The sequence below is a fragment of the Lissotriton helveticus genome, chromosome 2_1, assembly GCF_964261635.1.
Source record: "Lissotriton helveticus chromosome 2_1, aLisHel1.1, whole genome shotgun sequence".
NCBI lineage: Eukaryota > Metazoa > Chordata > Amphibia > Caudata > Salamandridae > Lissotriton > Lissotriton helveticus.
The window spans coordinates 1,960,583,145-1,960,607,788 of record NC_136059.1 but is presented as its reverse complement, the minus strand read 5'-3'; positions in this window follow the sequence as shown (position 1 = coordinate 1,960,607,788).

Genomic DNA, 24,644 nt, shown 5'->3' with positions numbered 1-24,644 from the left:
GGCTTCAGGCCTTCTGATCAGCTTGCCAGACATCATGAACTACTCTGTGTAATTATCTTGAAAGAACAAGCAGAGGGGCCCAGTGGGGAGGGCAACTATGCTAACTACCAAACAGATGCTCATAAAAGGGACTGCCCTGAAGGCTGAGTTAGTTCCAGGAAATATTTAACACTTTGCACATAATAAGCTGCAATGTAATTTTGTGAACAGCTCCCAACAAAAATTTAAGATATAATTTGTGATTATTTAATTTATGTTTTATCTTTAAATCGGAGTTTATGAAGTTAATTTAGGCATATGGGTTCTTCATTACCCATGGTCATGTTTGTTTTTACCACGTTTTATCGCTAAGCAACTTTAATGGAGCCCAACCAAAATAAAGAAAGGAAGTAAATACAGATTCCCATAGCAACTCACAAACTGATGTGCTCGTGGGTGTTCGGAAACCTTCCACTCTGCACCCATTGTATGGAACTTACTCTCCCGTATTGTTATTTTAGTATAAGGTGATATTTCTCATTAGTAAATGGGTTTAAAAACTGCTAGGTGAGGTCACTGTTTTGTGAATACCTGCCAATCGAAAATCGGGCCACAATGACTTACTGAGCGTGTGCATTTGAAAAATACAGTGTCAAAACATCTCTTGATGATGAGCATAATTTCTTACTCAAAAAAACAGAAAACCGTACAAAAGTCTTTTTTCATTATTCTCCTTTTTATTTTGAGAAAATGCCCCCTTTCTTATAATTTTGCAAACACTTTCGCAAAATGCGATGCAGCGCGCAACAAAATTCGTTTTATTTATTTAATTGTTTACTTCCCTCCGTTCATCCATATTCCGGTGTTTACTATCCCTGACCCTGTCCCTCCCCTGCCCCGCCTCACCGTCCTACGGAACTCCCTCCACGGACCGCTCCTGATGGCATCTACTGCTCTTTGCACTGCACTTCTGGCACTAAAGCAACTCATGACTAGGCCATTTGTGCTATATCACAATCTGTTTCTATGAGATCACTTTGACCTGTTCTTTTCTTTTTAAACTGACTGCAATACTATTAGTATTTGTGCCCTTGGATGACTGGGTGTGAGTGTTTGATTGGTTCAGATGCTCCGTGTCTGAACTGGGGTGGCAGAGTGGGCTAAAGAACGGTGATGGATTAAAGCCAGATCTTCTGACTGGGTGTGAGTGTTTGATTTGTGCAGATGCTCCGTCCATCATCACCCCCTTTTGTACCGCTTTGTTTGCCATAAGTTGGCATGGTATGCTCAGACGTGAGTCCCTTGCTCACTTTGCCACTGGCTTCAAGCAAGCCTGGCTGAAGACGGCTGGAATGCCAGAAACCGGTCCTAGGAAGCTTGTTTCCGGTCCAGATTGGAGAACTTGGCCTTATGGGCCGAGCGGCGCAGGGCACGCCTAAAATCTCCGAGTTCACCTGCCTTATCAGACTGAGATACGAGACACTTCGTTAGGCTTAGAAAATCAGGTTTATTAGCTGCAGCTAAGCACAGTTGTCCAAGAAGTTACTGAAAGTAGATTCTTAGGAGACTGGCACTTCATTCCGTGGTGCACAGTCTTTTATACCATACATATTTACAATACCTACTCCCAAAACATACAAAACTGACAAATGAGAAAAGTTCGAAAACAAGTTATCGAGTATCTTGTGTACGCCCTTCTTTCAGACCCTGTGTTCTCCCCTCCCCTCAAGTTAATCAATGTTAATGCATGTAATTCAATTTGCAGGTGGCAGGACATATTTGCGAGCCTCAAAGGATAGTTGTGTAACAGGAGAGTACACGGAGAGAATAGTGAAGGCCAGTCAAATAAGATAAAGTAAGGGAAGAATAATGGGACCCAAACAATCAACTAAGGCAAGGATCAATCAGCCTAGACATGGATTAACTAACTCGGCCAGACCCTGACATCGGTTTCATAAACAAGGACAAAGGGTTACTTTTTAACAGGAGAGACGAGCAGCTGAAAAGGCAGAAACACTATGTTCACCGTGTCGCCTGAGTGAGGGCAACACAAAATGGCGGCTATCACAAAATGGCGTCTGGCTGTGAAGCGAAGTCGAAAATCACAGAACCTCAGACTCTCTTTTTGCCATTACTCAGGCAAAACACAATGGACTCAAGTTAATCTGAGTCAATGTCAATGGTCATGAGGTCACTGAGCTGTTGCTGCAACATCATCTTAATGTTCTCTGTTTTCTGTGACGAAGACTTTGGAACACACAAGGTGGCACAAAGACCACAGATGGAGGGACCACACTGCAAACAGAGACAACAAGAGAAAATGATGGCTAAAATCATTCCAAGGAAAGTTAGCACTTTCCATCCCCACGTGGACAGTAGTCTCCAAAACCATCCCATCACGGACCAATCTCCTGTGTCCTGATGAATAGACTCAGAAATCACATGTAATTTAGAAATGGCTTGGTATACTGTAGGAGCATTATCAGGAATGTAAATGCAGCAACTAGACCCAATCAATTTACAGACTCCTCCTCTATCTGTAAGGACGATGTCTAAAACCATTCGGTTTTGTAAAGTCATGAGACGATCCGCCTGAAGTTCAGCCGTCAAGTTACTCAAGGCTCCGGAAGTTACATTTATCGTAGCCTCGACAACACAAACTAGCTGTCTGATGTTTCTGCTATTGACCATTGGGCCCCAGAAGGGAAGAAACCCTTTAATGAAGTCTCCTCCCTCTTGTCCAGCTGTGTCTCCAGAATCAATAACCCCTCTACCATATCTTTTCCTGTGATGACTTGAAGGAGCAGTGTTTGTAGTGAAGAACTGTAATCTTCATTCTCAGGGGTCTCACTAATACAAAGAACTTGGCACAGAAGCTGAAATATGAAAAGACATCTTTATTCAACTTAACTAAGTGAGACTACATCACACAGAAGCCTTTAGCAACTGAATGAGGCAGTCTGCTAGAATGGTCTTACTTCACGTTTTATATACTCTTTATCCTGCCCCAGGCATGTAAGGGAGTTGTACCAATTACATTCCTAAACAAATGGAAAATCTGGAGGGTCAGCAGGTGAGTAGCCTTTGGGGTTTTAGCAGGATATGGGCAAAACATTATAATTACATAGTTCACAAAGGTTAATCGGATTTAGATGGCACTGCAGGGCATGGCATGATTACATGTACAGTATCCCAACCCAAAAGTTAATCATTAGGAATGTCCCAAATTCAATCTCCAAAAGCCGGACAAACCTATAATTGAAAGCATAACCCATGTAATGAAGAAACATAAAAAAGAAACAGTAACAGATGATGAACAAGATAAGGCATGTGCAAGGAAACTAAAAGTTAACGATGTCCTGAACATTGATTGGCAATCTCAGACAAAGATCGATCAGGGAAATTTGCTTTGCGAGGTCAGTTTCAGGTGAAGAGGTCAGTTTCTTACAGTTTATTCCAGAGTCAGAAATAAACCTAGTTAATGTATACATGGACTCAGAAGGCCAGGACACTCTTTCACAGGCCTACGTGAGGGCAACACAAAATGGAGTCAGGCTCGAGAATTACAGAACCTCAGAAGGGGGAAGAAGAAAAGCTATATAACATGCTCCTGAAAAATAGGTGGGAAGCCATGTATAGGCCCTATCGTGACAAACAAAATATGTACCTTGAGATGGTACTAACGGAGAAGAAATCAAGGGGGAATAGACATAGGTATGAGAACAAACACTCTTTTCCTGTTTATTCTTATTATTCTGACCATTTATCTGCAAACATAAGTTACCTTTATGAGGTACAGTCCAAATTGGAAAGGATCTTCTTTGTCTAGCCTTGTCAGTGAGGCTAGTAATGTAACGAGTCACATTCCAACCATCATGTGCTCGTTTCTCGTCAACGGGAATCTTACTTATATCGGCAATTTTAGCCATAGTCATTATTCCCCTTATTAAAGGACTATGACTGTAATCTGATCCACCAGTATATATATCACCAGGAGGATATTGAAGCTGATTCTGATATGCATTAGAAAACATAGCCAAATAAGCCCAAGCGGAACCTTCATATGAAAACGGGAGAACTAATATGGCATCCCTTTCTCAGCGTTATGGGGCATAAGCCCCCAAACCCAACAATCAGTAGTGTTAACTACCAGTTGATGCTGATGTAACAACTGGATGAATGAATTGTTAAAATATTCTGTTCTCCTAACTTGTTCATGGTCTGGGAGTATATAGAACGTATGCGGAGAATTAGTAGGAGAAGAGGGCAAAAGAACAGAAGTTGGAACAGGTGCTTGCTGCATAGTGTGAATAACCCATTCCACACAAGCCAATAAACTACATAAACATACTAGAATACATAATGCTATGCCACATCGATTAAACAACAGTTTCTTGTACTTATTTCTTTTTGCAATCTTAACATCATTCCCTTCCACTTCAATATCCATTTCTCTAAAGGCGTTGCTCACAGTAATCTTCCTAGATCACTTAGCTGTGATTATTAGCCGTCCTATGACACTGCAAGTCCTGTTGACCTAGTCACTATTCAGGTCACAGCCTAAGACTCCTACCGTGACCTTGCAAATTGATGGATGGTGGAAAGGAAATGTCTTTCAAAAAGGGTAACCAAAGGAAAAGAAAACACTGTTCAATTGTTTTTTGGCAACCTAGGTCTTAAGTTGTACCGTGTCTTGCCAGGTATCGTTTGATCTCGAAACAAAGTCTCTGGGTTAGTCGTGTCTAATCTTAAATGTGGTGGTACAGCTTTTTGCAGCACGTCGTCATCTTTTTTCTCAGAACTTGTCCAGTCCAGGCGTGCACTACTAAAAGGTACAAATCGGGGCACTTTCTCACATTCTCTATCACCAACGCCTACTTGGACCCACTGATCATAGGGTAAAGGCAAGGGTACCCTTTTACAGTGCACGCCGTGGACCCAGTTTTTCTTCCCAACGACTTTAACAGCTGTACGTGTCGTCAAAAGCACTTGTCGCGGCGGCCCCCAACGGGGTTCCAGATTCTTCTTCCTCTGGAAGGTTTTGAGACACACAAAGTCACCAGGTCGAATGGAAAGACCTGGATCTGAGGAAGCCTACGGCAAAGCGTTTTGGACCTGTTTATGAATAACACGTAATTTAGTGGTGAGGTCATGTAAGTAATCAACCAACAATGGATATGGGATGTCAGAGTATTTCTTTGGTCGAGGGACTCCCCAAACATCAGCTGGGCGTCCAAAAACGACCTCATAAGGACTAAGACCTAAACTAGAATGCACAGTTGTTCTTGTAGAGAGAAGTGCCAAAGGTAAGGCGTCAGGCCAGGCAAGGCCCGTGCTGGCCTGAATCTTCGCTAATTTGAGCCTGAGAGTGCCGTTATAGCACTCTATCAAACCCGCTGACTGAGGATGGTTTGCCGCATGGAATTTCTGTCTAATCCCAAGACCCGCACACACCTTCTTCATAATTTGACCCACAAATTCACTTCCATTGTCACTCCAGACAATGCGTGGCGAACCAAACCATGGGAAGAATTCGATCAAAAGGACTTTAGCAGTGGACAAGGCAGTATTATCCTTTAAGGGGTAAGCCTCTATCCATCTGGAAAAGGCACAAACCACCACCAGGACATACTTGAGGTTATTGGAACGTTCCATATGAATGTAATCTATTTGTAAAACCTCAAAAGGATACGTAGGAGGAGCAAAATGGCCTGCCGTAGTTGGGGTTCCCTTTCCTGGATTATGCATTAAGCAAACAATACAATGCTTTACCACATTCTCCGCACATTTAGGAATACCTTCATTCTTCCATACTGGAGCCAGAAGCTTACATATTCCTTTCGCACTGATATGAGCTGGACCATGCGCCATAGTAACTACAGGTAGTACATAGGCATTTGGTAACAACCAACGTTGGTGTTCCGTCATTCCGTCCAACACCCTGTTGTGTCCAACATTCCCGTACTCTCTCTCCACTTACTCAATTCCTTCTCAGTTGCTTCTCCTTGAATCATCTTCACACTTTCCACTGTGTCCTCACACATACCTCCTTCTCTGACCCAACTTGCAGGGCCTGCAACATACATACGACTCTTAACATCTTTCGCTGTTTCTTTCGCTACTTCGTGTGCAAAAGCATTCCCACGACCCACATCATCAGTGATCCTTTTATGTGCACTGCACTTCACAATTGCTATTTGAATAGGCAAAGCAAGTGATTTGAGAAGGTCAGTAACCAACTGACCATGCTGTATTTTAGTCCCCTGGTAAGTAAAGAATCCTCTTTCCTTCCACAAGCGACCGAAACTATGCGCCACGCCAAAGGCGTATTGGCTATCGGTGTAAACAGTCACTCTCTTTCCTTTTGCCAACACACACGCTCTCATCAGTGATCAGTGCAATCACCTCAGCTGCTTGTGCTGAATTGTGTGTAATACGTGCAGTTTCTACTACTGTATGCAAAGTGGTAACAACATAGGCTGCAGTCGTATCACCATTAGGAAGCTTAAAACACGACCCATCTACCCATAGGATCCCATCAGGATCCACGAGTGGTGTATCTTTTAAATCTATTCTGCCTTTAGTTTCCTCCTCTGTACGAAGAAAACAATCATGCTGATCTTGTATATCCTGCTCTTCGGGATTAGGTAACAATGTTGCTGGATTTAAAACATTACATCGCTTGATGTGTATGTGGCTAGCTAAAAGCATTAATTCATTTCCAGACAAGCGAGCACTCGTAAGATGTTGTGTTTTTGTTCTGTTCAAAAGAGTATCTACTGCATGTGGTACCATAACAACAAGAGTGTGATCCAATACCAATCCAGCAGATTGACGAATAATGATCGCCTCTACTGCTGTTGCTCTGAGACAACTAGGCAATGTCTTGGCTACTGGATCCAATGTAGCCGAAAAATAGGCACATGGCCTTTGTTTGTCTCCAAATTGTTGTGTTAAAACTGACAATGCACAACCTTCTCGTTCATGCACGTAGAGTGTAAAAGGCTTCCTATAATCTGGGGTACCCAACACAGGAGCAGAACACAAAGCAGTACGTAAATCAGAAAAACTCTTCTGACATTCGTCAGTCCAAAGAAGAGGTTGGGGTGTGTCTTTCAGAGTAAGTGCCAACAGAGGTTTAGCCAACATGGAAAAATTCGGAATCCACTGTCTGCAATAAGAGGTAATGCCCAAAAAGGCACGCACTTCCTTTTGTGTGGATGGTACAGACATTTGTGAAATTGCATGAATAAGTTCTGGGGTCAATCGCCTTCCCTCCTTCGACAAGAGATGACCTACATAGGTAACCTCTTGGCGTCAATATTGTAGCCTAGAAGGTGATACCTTATGATGTAAATCAGACAAATGACGCAAAAGCGAAACAGTAGCATTTTTACAAACATCCTCTGAATCGGCAGCCACTAACAAATCATCCACATACTGAATAAGAGTAGCACCTGGAGGCAAAGAGAAAGCATCCAGCTGGGACTTCAAAGCTTGGCTAAAAATGGAGGGACTCTCACAGTAGCCTTGAGGTGCGTGTTGAAATCTAAAGCTTCGGCCTCTGAGAGAGAAACCAAAGAAATCTCTACTTTCCTCAGCAATAGGAATGCTAAAGAAAGCATTCTGGAGATCAATGACTGAGAACCAAACAGCCGAAGCAGGTATTATTGTGAGCAAAGCAGTAATATCCGGGACAACAGGAAACTGAGGGACAACAATTTTGTTGACCTCCCGAAGATCAATCACAAAACGATAGACAGGTGGCTTAAAAGGATCTGTATGTTTAAGAACAGGCAAAACAGGACTGTTGCAAACATTTCCTCTCGTTTCTTCAACAACACCTTTCTGAACTAAATCATAAACAATAGCCAACAGAGCTCTTTCGCCATCATTAGAAATCTTGTACTGAGGAATACGTGGCAATTGAACATCAGGTTTGATAGTGATCACATAGGGTGGAATCTTGAGCAAACCAACATCATTCGGACCCGTGGCCCAAAGCGTAGCAGGAAGTGAACGCAATTCAAGTGGTAGTTGATCCTTAGACAAATACATAGGGATTACCAATTTATCACCCAAAGTAAGATAGACACCAGAGGGGGAACAATACAACGTTGCATTTAGACATTATAATACATCCAAACCCAACAAATTCTCACCGCAACCAGTCGTTAAAATGAGCGGGGCTTCCAAATCATAAGGACCTATAGAGATGGGCAAAGGACAAGAGACTGGGTTACTAACTGGGGCGCCAGAGAATCCTACAGAAACATTTGTTAAGCCAGACACAGGTGCCCCAGGGAGCTTGGAGTGAATAATAGAACTTCTCATCACACCAGTATCCAAAAGAAACGGCTCTGAAACACCCAATGCAACAACGTTAACATAAGGCCCATCCTGATCCACTGGAACTGATACCACTCCCTTGCTTTGTCTACGGCTGTCCTAGCTAGTATGAAAATCAGGATTTTCGTCCTCAACACAATTATCGTCATTTTAATATTGTGCAGACTGAGAATTCTGCTGATCAAAATAATTCATAGTATTCTGAGGGGGTAAGGAACGCTGTCCTTGTGTAGTGTTTTATCTAGGACCCTGAATCGATATTCCTATTTTATGCCCTTGTCCGGTTATAATCAATAATATCCATACAACGGCATAATAATCATATCCATAATTCAGTCGTAGCACATGCTGTCACATTAAGCAAGGCTACTTCTCCGGCCCCCTAGTAAGCACACCGAGATCTCTAAACAAACCAAGCCTCCAGCAACCTGGGAAATCCCCCTTGCTTTTGTTTTGATTTTGTCCTAGAACTCCTGTAAAGCACTGTAAGAACGGCCAGTTCTTAGTGACATCTTTATTGACGTCTTATGTCCAACCTTACGTTAAACCCAGGCACCTTTCAGGTATAAATATACCAACGTTGCCTTAAGCAAACACACTGTGGTGATTCTGGAGCAGAGCAGCTATCTACTTGCCCGAGAGCCCAGCTGATGCGAGAGCCCACGGAATCTGCCCCTCCTCCTTGACGCACTGAGAGAGACGCTGTCTTTTCTCCTGCCGAGAAATCCAGCTCTGGTGTTTCCAGATACCTTCGCGGGTTACTGGGATATCGAGTACTGAGAAAGAGATACAAGACCTCCGGCTTTCTATTACCCAGGTACGGAACTGACTAAACCCTTACAGAGAATTCTTGAGTCAGATTCTTGGCAAAACAAACTTAACTAAACTGCTATTTACTTACTCCTTCCCACGTATTAGGCTTAGGTCAGGTACACCGGGGTAGGCGTATTTAGAAGCACCAGTTGAGTACGATTAGTCAATGTATATATTTATGTATATATTTTATCTATTTTAAAGTATCATATGGCTAAGAAACCATATCAATGCTTTTACAGTATTATTTTATAATCCTCCTTTTACTGTACGCACTTTACTTTACCATGAGTATTACAATCGTGGCAATTCATTTCTGTTGTAGAGGAAGAAGACTGCTCAATAAATAACACCTTTTATTGAAAACGCCCGTCTCTCTTTTCTCTGCATTCTGGTGAAACTAAGTACGCACATTTGACTGAGTGAAATAGCTGACTATTGTTTTCACATGACTCTAGAGATACACTCTTATTCAGGGAGAGCAAAGTTGTCATGTTTTATGGTTGTCAGAAGCTAATCCCTTCTTGTCTATCCAGGGAGGTTAAACTCCTCCTCGTTGATTCGAGAAAGTTTCTAGTGACCTCTGAGCTAGCTGGCAAACCTTAAGTCTAATATAGTCAGTAGAGACCTAGATAACCTCAGTCCTATGTCTACACTGCTGAATATATTATTCCAATGCGCAGAGCCTATTGGGAATATAGGAACTACACTACACTTGAGATGGCGCACCTCGCCCTCTACCCCTAGGTGTTGACTGAAAACCACCACGGCCTCGTGGCCCTGATAGTCCACCTGTACGCTGTAATAAAATCGGACAATTATTCTTGAAATGACCGTCCTCTTTACAATAGGCACATTGGTTAGGACCCAACAAAGCTCGTGGAACTAACGGTGCAGGTTTCTGTAATAATCTCTGAAACTGTGGAGGCTGTTGCAATTGACACTGAGCAGAACGAGGGGATAGGCTTGTTGCAAAAGAACCTTCGTTTTCAACTCTTTAGTCTTTTTCTCTACTTTATCCTTTTCTTCCTTATCCCTATTCTCGAAATACTGAGCAGTAGCCAATATTTGGGCAGACGAAGAAACAGCCCACGAACTCTCGGAGTCTTTCAATTTATGTGATAATTCAGGAAGTAAATTAAATACAAATTTGTCCACAAATAATCGCTGTCCAACCTCCGTACTCATATCCTGACCACTGTGGTCGATGAACGTCTCTACGAAACGAGTAAAGAAATCAGAGACACTCTCATCTTTCGTCTGTTTACAGGCAGCTAACTTATCCCAATTAACTCGGAGGGCAGGCATCATTGTTTTCATTTGAGTTATTATTCTACCAGGCAATTCAGTGATCAAATCATCGGGTTTAGCACCACCTACTTGTGCTGCATTTGCAGCAGTCAAAGCAGCCCAATTACCACCTAAAGCTTGGTCGTGGTCTTCCCTACGAATCCGAGCCCATAGTGCTTGAGGGACTACATTTCCCATCAACAAATCAATATCTGCTAAATTCATAACGCACGCTTCAATAGTCTGGGACAACTCTTTGTAATATCCAGCAGGATTTTTACGAGGGTCCGGTAGAGACTGTTTAAATGCCAGAACTTCAGATCTTTTCCAAGGGACATGTACCCATATACGCTGAAAATGAGCAGGGACAGGCGGATTAGCAGCTGGATCCCTATCCCTCCATATCGGAGGTACTTCTCGCAAACGATAGTGTTTTACTTTATGCAGTACTGCAGGATCTGGTTCAAGAGAAGCTTGAGAGAAAAAGGAAGACCTAAAAGTGATAAGTGTTTGAACAGCATCCTCGACATCAGAACCCACAATAAGTCCTTTATCAAATTTTGCCTGTATATCAAACAAACCCTGAGGAGGTAAATCCAAACTATATATCACCCCATCCTTTAACAAGAGTAGTACACATAACATTAAAAACATATCTTTGTGTAGGCGCATTCCACTGAAGAAAAGTATCCAAGATATCACGTACATTATACTGTGGACCACTCATGATCCAATTGTGGGCGAGAGAGTCCAACCTAATTCGTTCGTCAGTATCCGGAATTTGACTACGGGATTGTCTTCGGGACGAAGCAGGACTCAAATTAAGAGACCCGAAGAAAGGTAACAAAAGACCGGAAACGGTGTCAACTAATCGTTGACGAGCCGTAGGAGAATCTGACAGTAAAACCGGAGACAACGTATTAAGCACAGCAGGAGAAGAACTGTCAGTGGTATAAGAAACTGACGGTAAAGGAGACTGAAGTACAGAAGTCGGTGGCAAAGGTGGCAATTGTGAAAGAACCGGAACAAATGGTTGAACAACAGGTTGCTGAGCAACAGGTTGTAATGGGGGTGCATTAGCACCTAATACATAAGGTGGAGGTAATCTCAACAAATGAGACATTAAAGGATCTTCATCAAGATCTTTACTCTTTGTAGAAGGAGGCAACACAGGATAACATTTATCTATTGCCATATGATGCTGTCGTTCTGAAATTTCAATCATTTGATCAGTTTCATTATTCTTAAACTGTTGAGCAGCCTGTAGAATCGTCATATCCTGTACTTTCTTATCTTTTTTCGCTTGTTTAATTTCTTTCTGTTTGGCTTCCTTACGCCATAGGCGGAAAGAGTCAAACATTGCCGGCCGGGCTTTTCTCTTAAATAAAAATTTTTCTAAAATGTCTAATATATCAGGCTCAAAGCTACCATTTTGTGGCCACTGTAAAACACCATCTTTCTTTGTGTATCGAATCCATGTTTCATTAAAAATAATAGGACCAAGACCATGTTTCGAATAGAGCTCATGAGTGGGAGTTCCAACCGGTGGAATTGGACAAGAGTCATCTTGCCGGGAATCCTTAGTACAATTAAAACAACAAAATTTCCTAAACTTACTAAGTCCAGGCATTTCGTAACAAACTGGACTATGCTCAAACTTCAAGGGGTTAAAGGCAATTAATACAGCACAAACGTACTTACCCCTCGGCTTCAACTAATGCATGAGTCGAATAACAAAAACCAAACAAAAGAGTGGGCGCTACCCACGAATACTTAACTAAATTTTCTCACGCCAACAGGTGTCCGTCTAACGTCTCGCAATATCAATCATCACCAGAGGGCCAAGGCAGGGCGACAATCAGGGCAGCAGTCGTCTGCAGTCGTCAGAAAGGAGTAGCCACGCTACAAAAGACCTTCGGTCCACTTTCGACATACAGGGGTCGCTTGATGTGGTTCGCGAATCCTCCAGAATTTTCTTGCGAGGCTCCTCACGACCTTCGGGCTGTACCGCTACCGCTGAAGTCGCCCCACGTTGGGACGCCAATTGGAGAACTTGGCCTTATGGGCCGAGCGGCGCAGGGCACGCCTAAAATCTCCGGGTTCACCTGCCTTATCAGACAGAGACACGAGACACTCAGTTAGGCGTAGAAAATCTGGTTTATTAGCTGCAGCTAAGCACAGTTGTCCAAGAAGTTACAGAAAGTAGATTCTTAGGAGACTGCCACTTCATTCCGTGGCGCACAGTCTTTTATACCATACATATTTACAATACCTACTCCCAAAACATACAAAACTGACAACTGAGAAAAGTTTGAAAACAAGTTATTGAGTATCTTGTGTACGCCCTTCTTTCAGACCCCGTGTTCTCCCCTCCCCTCAAGTTAATCAATGCTAATGCATGTAATTCAATTTGCAGGTGGCAGGACGTATTTGCGAGCCTCAAAGGATAGTTGTGTAACAGAAGAGTACACGGAGAGAATGGTGAAGGCCAGTCAAATAAGATAAAGTAAGGGAAGAATAATGGGACCCAAACAATCAACTAAGGCAAAGATCAATCAGTCTAGACATGGATTAAGTAACTCGGCCAGACCCTGACATCGGTTTCATAAACAAGGACAAAGGGTTACTTTTTAACAGGAGAGACGAGCAGCTGAAAAGGCAGAAACACTATGTTCGCCGTTTCGCCTGAGTGAGGACAACACAAAATGGCGGCTATCACAAAATGGCGTCTGGCTGTTAAGCGAAGTCGAAAATCACAGAACCTCTGACCCTCCTTTTGCCATTACTCAGGCAAAACACAAAGGACTCAAGTTAATCTGAGTCAATGTCAATTGTCATGAGGTCACTGAGCTGTTGCTGCAACATCATCTTAATGTTCTCTGTTTTCTGTGACGCAGACTTTGGAACACACAAGGTGGCACAAAGACCACAGATGGCGGGACCACACTGCAAACAGAGACAACAAGAGAAAATGATGGCTAAAATCATTCCAAGGAAAGTTAGCACTTTCCATCCCCACGTAGACAGTAGTCCCCAAAACCATCCCATCACGGACCAATCTCCTGTGTCCTGATAAATAGACTCAGAAATCACGTGTAATTTAGAAATGGCTTGGCATACTGTAGGAGCATTATCAGGAATGTAAATGCAGCAACTAGACCCAATCAACTTACAGACTCCTCCTCTATCTGCAAGGACGATGTCTAAAACCATCCGGTTTTGTAAAGTCATGAGACGATCCGCCTGAAGTTCAGCCGTCAAGTTACTCAAGGCTCCGGAAGTTACATTTATCGTAGCCTCGACAACACGAACTAGCTGTCTGATGTTTCTGCTATTGACCATTGGGCCCCAGAAGGGAAGAAACCCTTTAATGAAGTCTCCTCCCTCTTGTCCAGCTGTGTCTCCAGAATCAATAACCCCTCTACCATATCTTTTCCTGTGATGACTTGAAGTAGCAGTGTATGTAGGGGGAAAGAGAAAAGCTATATAACATGTTCCTGAAAAATAGGCGGGAAGCCATGTATAGGCCCTATCGTGACAAACAAAATATGTACCTTGAGATGGTACTAATGGAGAAGAAATCAAGGGGGAATAGACATAGGTATGAGAACAAACACTCTTTTCCTGTTTATTCTTATTATTCTGACCATTTATCTGCAAACATAAGTTACCTTTATGAGGTACAGTCCAAATTGGTAAGGATCTTCTTTGTCTAGCCTTGTCAGTGAGGCTAGTAATGTAACGAGTCACATTACAACCATCATATGCTCGTTTCTCGTCAACGGGAATCTTACTAATATCGGCAATTTTAGCCATAGTCACTATTCCCTTTATTAAAGAACTATGACTGTAATCTGATCCACCAGTATATATATCACCAGGAGGATATCGAAGCTGATTCTGATATGCATTAGAAAACATAGCCAAATAAGCCCAAGGGGAACCTTCATATGAAAACGGGAGAACTAAATATGGCTTCCCTTTCACAGCGTTATGGGGCATAAGCCCACAAACCCAACAATCAGTAGTGTTACCTACCAGTTGATGCTGATGTAACAACTGGATGAATGAATTGTTAAAATATTCTGTTCTCCTAACTTGTTCATGGCCTGGGAGTATATAGAACTTATGCGGAGAGTTAGTAGGAGAAGAGGGCAAAAGAACAGAAGTTGGAACAGGTGCTTGCTGCATAGTGTGGATAACCCATCCCACACAAGCTAATAAACTACATAAACATACTAGAATACATAATGCTACGCCACATCAGTTTCTTGTACTTATTTCTTTTTGCAATCTTAACATCATTCCCTTCCACTTCAATATCCATTTCTCTAAAGACGTTGCTCACGGTAATCTTCCAAGATCACTTAGCTGTGATTATTAGCCGTCCTATGACACTGCAAGTCCAGTTGACCTAGTCACTATTCAGGTCACAGCCTAAGACTCCTACCGTGACCTTGCAACTTGATGGATGGTGAAAAGGAAATGTCTTTCAAAAAGGGTAACCAAAGGAAAAGAAAACACTGTTCAATTGTTTTTTTGGCAACCTAGGTCTTAAGTTGTACCGTGTCTTGCCAGGTATCGTTTGATCTCGAAACAAAGTCTCTGGGTTAGTCGTGTCTAATCTTAAATGTGGTGGTACAGCTTCTTGCAGCACGTCGTCATCTTCTTTCTCAGAACTTGTCCAGTCCAGGCGTGCACTACTAAAAGGTATAAATCGGGGTACTTTCTCACATTCGCTATCACCAACGCCTACTTGGACCCACTGATCATAGGGTAAAGGCAAGGGTACCCTTTTACAGTGCACGCCGTGGACCCAGTTTTTCTTCCCAACGACTTTAACAGCTGTACATGTCATCAAAAGCACTTGTCGCGGCGGCCCCCAACGAGGTTCCAGATTCTTCTTCCTCTGGAAGTTTTTGAGACACACAAAGTCACCCGGTCGAATGGAATGACCTGGATCTGAGGAAGCCTACGGCAAAGCGTTTTGGACCTGTTGATGAATAACACGTAATTTAGTGGTGAGGTCATGTAAGTAATCAACCAACAATGGATATGGGATGTCAGAGTATTTCTTTGGTCAAGGGACTCCCCAAACATTAGCTGGGCGTCCAAAAACGACCTCATAAGGACTAAGTGCTAAACAAGAATGCACAGTTGTTCTTGTAGAGAGAAGTGCCAAAGGTAAGGCGTCAGGCCAGGCAAGGCCCGTGCTGGCCTGAATCTTTGCTAATTTGAGCTTGAGAGTGCTGTTATAGCACTCTACCAAACCCGCTGACTGTGGATGGTTTGCCGCATGGAATTTCTGTCTAATCCCAAGACCCGCACACACCTTCTTCATAATTTGACCCACAAATTCACTTCCATTGTTACTCCAGACAATGCGCGGCAAACCAAACCTTGGGAAGAATTCCTTCAAAAGGACTTTAGCAGTGGACAAGGCAGTATTATCCTTTAAGCGGTAAGCCTCTATCCATCTGGAAAAGGCATAAACCACCACCAGGACATACTTGAGGTTATTGGAACGTTCCATATGAATGTAATCTTTTTGTAAAACCTCAAAAGGATACGTAGAAGGAGCAAAATGGCCTGCCGGAGTTGGGATTCCCTTTCCTGGATTATGCATTAAGCAAACAATACAATGCTTTACCACATTCTCCGCACATTTAGGAATACCTTCATTCTGCCATACTGGAGCCAGAAGCTTACATATTCCTTTCGCACTGATATGAGCTGGACCATGCGTCATAGTAACTACAGGTAGTACATAGGCATCTGGTAACAACCAACGTTGGTGTTCCGACAATTCCGTCCAACACCCTGTCATGTCCAACATTCCCGTACTCTCTCTCCACTTACTCAATTCCTTCTCAGTTGCTTCTCCTTGAATCATCTTCACACTTTCCACTGTGTCCTCACACATACCTCCTTCTCTGACCCAACTTGCAGGGCCTTCAACATACATACAACTCTTCACATCTTTCGCTGTTTCTTTCGCTACTTCGTCTGCAAAAGCATTCCCACGACCCACATCATCAGTGATCTTTTTATGTGCACTGCACTTCACAATCGCTATTTGAATAGGCAAAGCAAGTGATTCGAGAAGGTCAGTAACCAACTGACCGTGCTGTATTTTAGTCCCATGGGAAGTAAAGAATCCTCTTTCCTTCCACAAGCGACCGAAACTATGAGCCACGCCAAAGGCGTATTGGCTATCGGTGTAAACAGTCACTCTCTTTCCTTTTGCCAACACACACGCTCTCGTCAGTGCAATCAACTCAGCTGCTTGTGCTGAATTGTTTGTAATACGTGCAGTTTCTACTACTGTATGCAAAGTGGTAACAGCATAGGCTGCAGTCGTATCACCATTAGGAAGCTTAAAACACGACCCATCTACCCATAGGATCCCATCCGGATCCACGAGTGGTGTATCTTTTAAATCTATTCTGCCTTTAGTTTCCTCCTCTGTACGAAGAAAACAATCATGCTGATCTTGTATATCCTCCTCTTCGGGAATAGGTAATAATGTTGCTGGATTTAAAACATTACATCGCTTGATATGTATGTGGCTAGCTAAAAGCGTTAATTCATATCCAGACAAGCGTGCACTCGTAAGATGTTGTGTTTTTGTTCTGTTCAAAAGAGTATCTACTGCATGTGGTACCATAACAACAAGAGTGTGATCCAATACCAATCCAGCAGATTGACGACTAGAGATCGCCGCTGCTGCTGTTGCTCTGAGACAACTAGGCAATGTCTTGGCTACTGGATGCAATGTAGCCGAAAAATAGGCACATGGCCTTTGTTTGTCTCCAAATTGCTGTGTTAAAACTGACAATGCACAACCTTCTCGTTCATGCACGTAGAGTGTAAAAGGCTTACTATAATCGGGGGTACCCAACACAGGAGCAGAACACAAAGCAGTATGTAAATCAGAAAAACTCTTCTGACATTCGTCAGTCCAAGGAAGAGGTTGGGGTGTGTCTTTCAGAGTAAGTGCCAACAGAGGTTTAGCCAACAAGGAAAAATTTGGAATCCACTGTCTGCAATAAGAGGTAATGCCTAAAAAGGCACGCATTTCCTTTTGTGTGGATGGTACAGACATTTGCGAAATTGCATGAATACGTTCTGGGGTCAATCGCCTACCCTCCTTCGACAAGAGATGACCTTAATAGGTAACCTCTTGGCGGCAATATTGTAACCTAGAAGGTGACACCTTATGATGTAAATCAGACAAATGACGCAAAAGCGAAACAGTCGCATTTTTACAAACATCCTCTGAATCGGCAGCCACTAACAAATCATCCACATACTGAATAAGAGTAGCACCAGGAGGCAAAGAGAAAGCATCCAGCTGGGACTTTAAAGCTTGGCTATAAATGGAGGGACTCTCACAGTAGCCTTGAGGTGCGCGTTGAAATCTAAAGCTTCGGCCTCCGAGAGAGAAACCAAAGAGATCTCTACTTTCCTCAGCAATAGGAATGCTAAAGAAAGCATTCTTGAGATCAATGACTGAGAACCAAACAGCCGAAGCAGGTATCATTGTGAGCAAAGCAGTAATATCCGGGACAACAGGAAACTGAGGGACAACAATTTTGTTGACCTCTCGAAGATCAATCACAAAACGATAGACAGGTGGCTTAGAAGGATCTGTAAGTTTAAGAACAGGCAAAACAGGACTGTTGCAAACATTTCCTCAACAACACCTTTCTGAACTAAATCATAAACAATAGCCAACAGAGCTCTTTCGCCATCATTAGAAATCTTGTACTGAGGAATACGTGGCAATTGAACATCAGGTTTGATAGTGATCACATAGGGTGGAATCTTGAGCAAACTAACATCATTCGGACCCGTGGCCCAAAGCATAGCAGGAAGTGAACGCAATTCAAGTGGTAGTTGATCCTTAGACAAATACATAGGGGAAACCAATTTAAATCCAAATCTATATCAACCCATCCTTTTACAAGAATAGTACACATAACATTAAAAACATATCTTTGTGTAGGCGCATTCCACGGAAGAAAAGTATCCAAGATATCGCGTACATTATACTGTGGACCACTCATGATCCAATTGTGGGCGAGAGAGTCCAACCTAATTCGTTCGTCAGTATCCGGAATTTGACTACGGGATTGTCTTCGGGATGAAGCAGGAGTCAAATTAAGAGACCCGAAGAAAGGTAACAAAAGACCAGAAACGGTATCAACTAATCGTTGACGAGCCGTAGGAGAATCTGACAGTAAAACCGGAGACAACGTGTTAAGCACAGCAGGACGACGATAAAGGAGACTGAAGTACAGAAGTCAGTGGCAAAGGTGGTGGAATTACTGGAAGAGGCAATTGTGGAAGAACCGGAACAACTGGTTGAACAATAGGTTGCTGAGCAACAGGTTGTAATGGGGGTGCATTAGCACCTAATACATAAGGTGGAGGTAATCTCAACAAATGAGACATTAAAGGATCTTCATCAAGGTCTTTACTCTTTGTAGAAGGAGGCAACACAGGATAACATCTATCTATTGCCATATGATGCTGTCGTTCTGAAATTTCAATCATTTGATCAGTTTCATTATTCTTAAACTGTTGAGCAGCCTGTAGAATCGTCATATCCTGTACTTTCTTATCTTTTTTCGCTTGTTTAATTTCTTTCTGTTTGGCTTTCTTACGCCATAGGCGGAAAGAGTCAAACATTGCCAGCCTGGCTTTTCTCTTAAATAAAATTGTTTCTAAAATGTCTAATATATCAGGCTCAAAGCTACCATTTTGTGGCCACTGTAAAAGACCATCTTTCTTTGTGTATCAAATCCATGTTTTATTAAAAATAATAGGACCAAGACCATGTTTCGAATAGAACTCATAAGTGGGAGTTCCAACCGGAGGAATTGGACAAGAGTCCTCTAGCCGGGAATCCTAAGTACAATTAAAACAACAACATTTCTTAAACTTACTGAGTCCAGGCATTTCGTAACGAACTGGACTATGCACAAACTTCAAGGGGTTAAAGGCAATTAATACAGCACAAACGTACTTACCCCTCGGCTTCCACTAATGCATGAGTCGAATAACAAAAAACCAAACAAAAGAGTGGGCGCTACCCACGAATACTTAACTAAATATTTTCTCACGCCAACAGGTGTCCGTCTAACGTCTCGCAATACCAATCATCACCAGAGGGCCAAGGCAGGGCGACAGTCAGGGCAGCAGTCGTCTGCAGCCGTCGGAAAGGAGTAGCCGCGCTGCAAAAGACCTTCGGTCCACTTTCGACATTCAGGGGTCGCTTGACGTGGTTCGCGAATCCTCCAGAATTTTCTTGCGAGGCTCCTCACGACCTTCGGGCTGCACCGCTACCGCTGAAGTCGCCCCACGTTGGGAAGCCAATTGGAAAACTTGGCCTTATGGGCCGAGCGGCGCAGGGCACGCCTAAAATCTCCGGGTTCACCTGCCTTATCAGACAGAGACACGAGACACTCCGTTAGGCGTGGAAAATCAGGTTTATTAGCTGCAGCTAAGCACAGTTGTCCAAGAAGTTACACAAAGTAGATTCTTAGGAGACTGCCACTTCATTCCGTAGCGCACAGTCTTTTATACCATACATATTTACAATACCTACTCCCAAAACATACAAAACTGACAAATGAGAAAAGTTTGAAAACAAGCTATCGAGTATCTTGTGTACGCCCTTCTTTCAGACCCCGTGTTCTCCCCTCCCCTCAAGTTAATCAATGCTAATGCATGTAATTCAATTTGCAGGTGGCAGGACGTATTTGCGAGCCTCAAAGGATAGTTGTGTAACAGGAGAGTACACGGAGAGAATAGTGAAGGCCAGTCAAATAAGATAAAGTAAGGGAAGAATGATGGGACCCAAACAATCAACTAAGACAAGGATCAATCAGTCTAGACATGGATTAACTAACTCGGCCAGACCCTGACATCGGTTTCATAAACAAGGACAAAGGGTTACTTTTTAACAGGAGAGACGAGCAGCTGAAAAGGCAGAAACACTATGTTCGCCGTGTCGCCTGAGGGAGGGCAACACAAAATGGCGGCTATCACAAAATGGCGGCTGGCTATGTAGCGAAGTCGAAAATCACAGAACCTCAAGAGAAGGCATGGCTTGGCAGTTCGGGCTGGACTGTTCCCATGAGGCACAGGGTCAGACTGATTTGCATATGGCCATGTCTGAACTGGGGTGGCAGAGTGGGCTAAAGAACGGTGATGGATTAAACCCAGATCTTTTGACTGGGTGTGAGTGTTTGATTGGTTCAGATGCTCCGTCAATCACCCCCCCCCTTTTTGTACCCCTTTGTTTGCCATAAGTTGGCATGGTATGCTCAGACGTGAGTCCCTTGCTCACTTTGCCACTGGATTCAAGCAAGCCTGGCTGAAGACGGCTGAAATGCCAGAAACCGGTCCTAGGAAGCTTGTTTCCGGTCCAGAGAAGGCATGGCTTGGCAGTTCGGGCTGGACTGTTCCCATGAGGCACAGGGTCAGACGGATTTGCATATGGCCATGTCTGAACTGGGGTGGCAGAGTGGGCATAAGAACGGTGATGGATTAAACCCAGATCTTTTGACTGGGTGTGAGTGTTTGATTGGTCCAGATGCTCCGTCCATCACCCCCCACACCCTTTTGTACCCCTTTGTTCGCCATAAGTTGGCATGGTATGCTCAGACGTGAGTCCCTTGCTCACTTTGCCACTGGATTCAGGAAAGCCTGGCTGAAGACGGCTGAAATGCACCACACATGGTACGCCCCATAGGCACTAAGTAATGCAAACCAACACTATGATCTGCTTCCTGTTACTTTAACGTTATTTCCACGGCCAAACAAGCACTAAAGCTGGAAAGAAAGTCAGACAAAAAGATTTTGATCTGTGCATTACCCACTGTTACTTTCCAACATTTTGCTTGTGGATGAGAACTCCAGGGTGCACATAATAATGTAAAGGACAATTTTTAGTAAGAGGTTTTAATGCCTGATAGCATATGCTCAATAATGGGGTAATTCACAAAAGCATTTATGAGTACTTGAAGTAGTCCTCATTTAGTACTACTTTATCTCTTTTTGGCTTGGTCTCAAAGCATAGAAAATGGGAATATTCCGGAAATAATCCCAATCAATTAGTATACACACACAGCCACACACACACACACACACACACACACACACACACACACACACACACACAGACACACACACACACACACACACACACAACCACACACACACACACACACACACACACACGCACACACACACACACACACACACACACACACACACACACACACACACACACACACACACACACGCTCTCTCTAACTCTCTGTCCTCTGTCTCATGCCCCTTTTGTACAAAACTCTTAAGTTTCTCAGGCCCATGCCAAGTTGCTAAACCAGTCTGGGTTTTCATTTGCCTGATAATGAGGTAAGCCATACTACAAGTCCCAGACTGCAAAGAAAAAACTTGAAAAGCTACTATCACATGGAGGAAACTTGGGAGCTCTACATTTGAACTGTCACTGAAATTAGAATGCATGCAAATAACAGTTAATGCTAGCATGGTAAGTTACAAACATGAAGCTAATATCGTTTAGTACTTTTATTTCTTTTATTCAGGGCCCATTGCGACCTGTGGAGAATTGTATCCAGAGATTCTGGACAGGCAGAATTCCTAATACTGCCTGGTATCACCCCATACCATTTCTGGAACTACAAGTTAAGACCCTCACCATGGGAGTAACTGTACTGTACTGCATTTTAATGGATAGTTACTTCTCTGAGCACATAATAAATGTGTGCCCGCAGGCTGGCTTAAGGCAGGGGTTGGGGTGGTGGGGGAGGAATGGAACAATGTTGACTTTAAGGGGGAAGCATTACTTGCTCCCCAGGTGCTTTGACTCAGAGGAAGATGGAGGGTGATGGGGGGTGGGGTTTTGGAAACTGGTTTGTTCTGCAAGTAACCCTTTCCCAAGGTGAGTTCCCTGGCAGGTAAAGCCGGGTCTTTTGTTGCCCACCTGGAAAATCCAGGTGCAGGAATAATGGCCCAATCATGATTGAGCAAAGTGGAACCCCACACAGGGTTTTCACTCTGCTCAGCTCATAATCAGGGCCATTGTGATGTCATAATATAAACTGCAGTTTATTTCTTCGATGGTGAAGACTTTATGAAAAGCAAAGATATTTTTAATGGGATATCTAAATGATCCTCGAATGAGTCAGTAATTAACGAATAATGGGGCAGATGTATCAAGCATTTGCGTCCGTGGGACCACTGCTTACTCTTAAAAATGTTTTTTCAAACATTCACAAAGGGGAAGGGGTCCCTTCCTAATACCGAATCGCAAACCCATTTTGCGGTTACCGAATCGCAAAATTAGGTTTGCTGCATCCGAAAATACATTTTTGCGTTCGCAAACAGGCAGATCCTGTGAATCTGCCCGTTTGCAAACCAGCCGCGGCCAGTAGTGGGAGTACCTGCTGGGCGGTGACGTGGGGAGGGGGAGGGGCAGGGTGGGGGGTAGTAAACTATGGATTACGGAGGTTTACATGTAAGTAAACATATAAATAAATAAAACAAATTTCGTTGCATGCACTGCATCCCCTAATGTGATGCAGTGCGCGCAACACAATTTGTTTTATTTATTTATATGTTTACTTACCTGTAAACCTACGTAATCCATAGTTTACTACCCCCCACCCTGCCCCTCCCCCTCCCCACGTCACTGAACGGCAGGTACTCCCACTACTGGCCGCGGCTGGTTTGCAAACGGGCAGATTCACAGAATCTGCCAGTTTGCGAACGCAAAAATGTATTTTCCGATGCAGCAAACCTAATTTTGCGATTCGGTAACCACAAAATAGGTTTGCGATTCGGTATTAGGAAGGGACCACTGCTTGCTCTTAAAATATGAAAAGAAACTTTTGGTTTTCTGTTTTGTAAAGCATCTCATTTTCCTTTAAGGAAAATGGACTGCTTTACAACAAAAAAAAGATTGCTTTATTGAAAAGGAATCACGGACATGGTGGTCTGCTGATCTTAGCAGACCTTCCTCACATGTTTTTTCACAAGCACCCAGTCATTGCCTGGCTAGGATGCTGAGGAACATTTTAGAGAGGGACTATTACTTTAATAATGAATGTTTTCTACTGGAGCAGAAGGCTGTGTATTACCCTCTTTCTTCAGATGAGTGGCCAGTTACTTCTCCCTCTCATCTCCTGCTGGAACCGTTTGTTATTTCTGTCACTAGCCTTCTGCCGTCATCCCCAGCTCATTTCCATCTGACAACATTGAGAGTGAGGGTTCCAGGCTCCCAAAATAGAAGATGCTTGTGGGAAGAAGTAAAATATATTCTGGAACTTATGAAAGCATCTATCTAAATTAGTTACGTTGGTATTCTATTTTGCACAGTAGAGGAACCAAAATTCAGCAATCCTTTCCAGATCTTGAATTTCCTCAAGGATGACTTCTTGGAGCGTTCCGTTTTTGCTCCCTATGCAGTCAGTCAGATTCTATTTGGAATAATGGCAATCTTTGATGGAGCTCAAATTTCTATTCTCCACTTACTTTCAGGTTTCTGGAACTTCAAGATAATTAATTGCACCTCCTCTTTTGTCTTGATGGGACCTGTACTTGGTGCTTTACGCTGTTGAGGAACCCGCCCTTTAAACCTCTCATCTCCAAAAGATTTTTCCTGGGTATCCCCTAAAGTAGCCTTTTGGTTTCTGTTACCAAGGTGAGACACTTCTAAGATCTAGGTGCAGTGCTGGCTGCCACAAACAAAGGGTGGTGGGTTGGGTGGAGGGAGCGTGGGAGGCAGCGGTGCGGGTGGAGCGTGGGGGGTTAATAATATATATATTTTAATTTAACTTACCTTAAGCTACCGACCGCCACCAGGGTCATGCCTCCGTGTACTCTTCTTGCTCCCAGCATACACTGGGACAGACTACCTGTGCAATCCCCACGCTGCTGTCATGCTGAGAGCAGCGTGGGGATTGGCCTGAGCAGGCTGAATAGATGCTCCGCACATGACAGGGAGGCTATGCAGTTTCTCCAGCTGCCTGTACAATACAGCCAGGTTGGAAAAACCTAAATGCACATGGGTGTTTGGCCGGCCTGAAACGGCCAGCCAAACATACATGCGCACTTAGAAGTGCACATAGCACTCCTCCTTCCTCCTCCATGCCCCGGCCCCAACCCCCCCGCTTCAT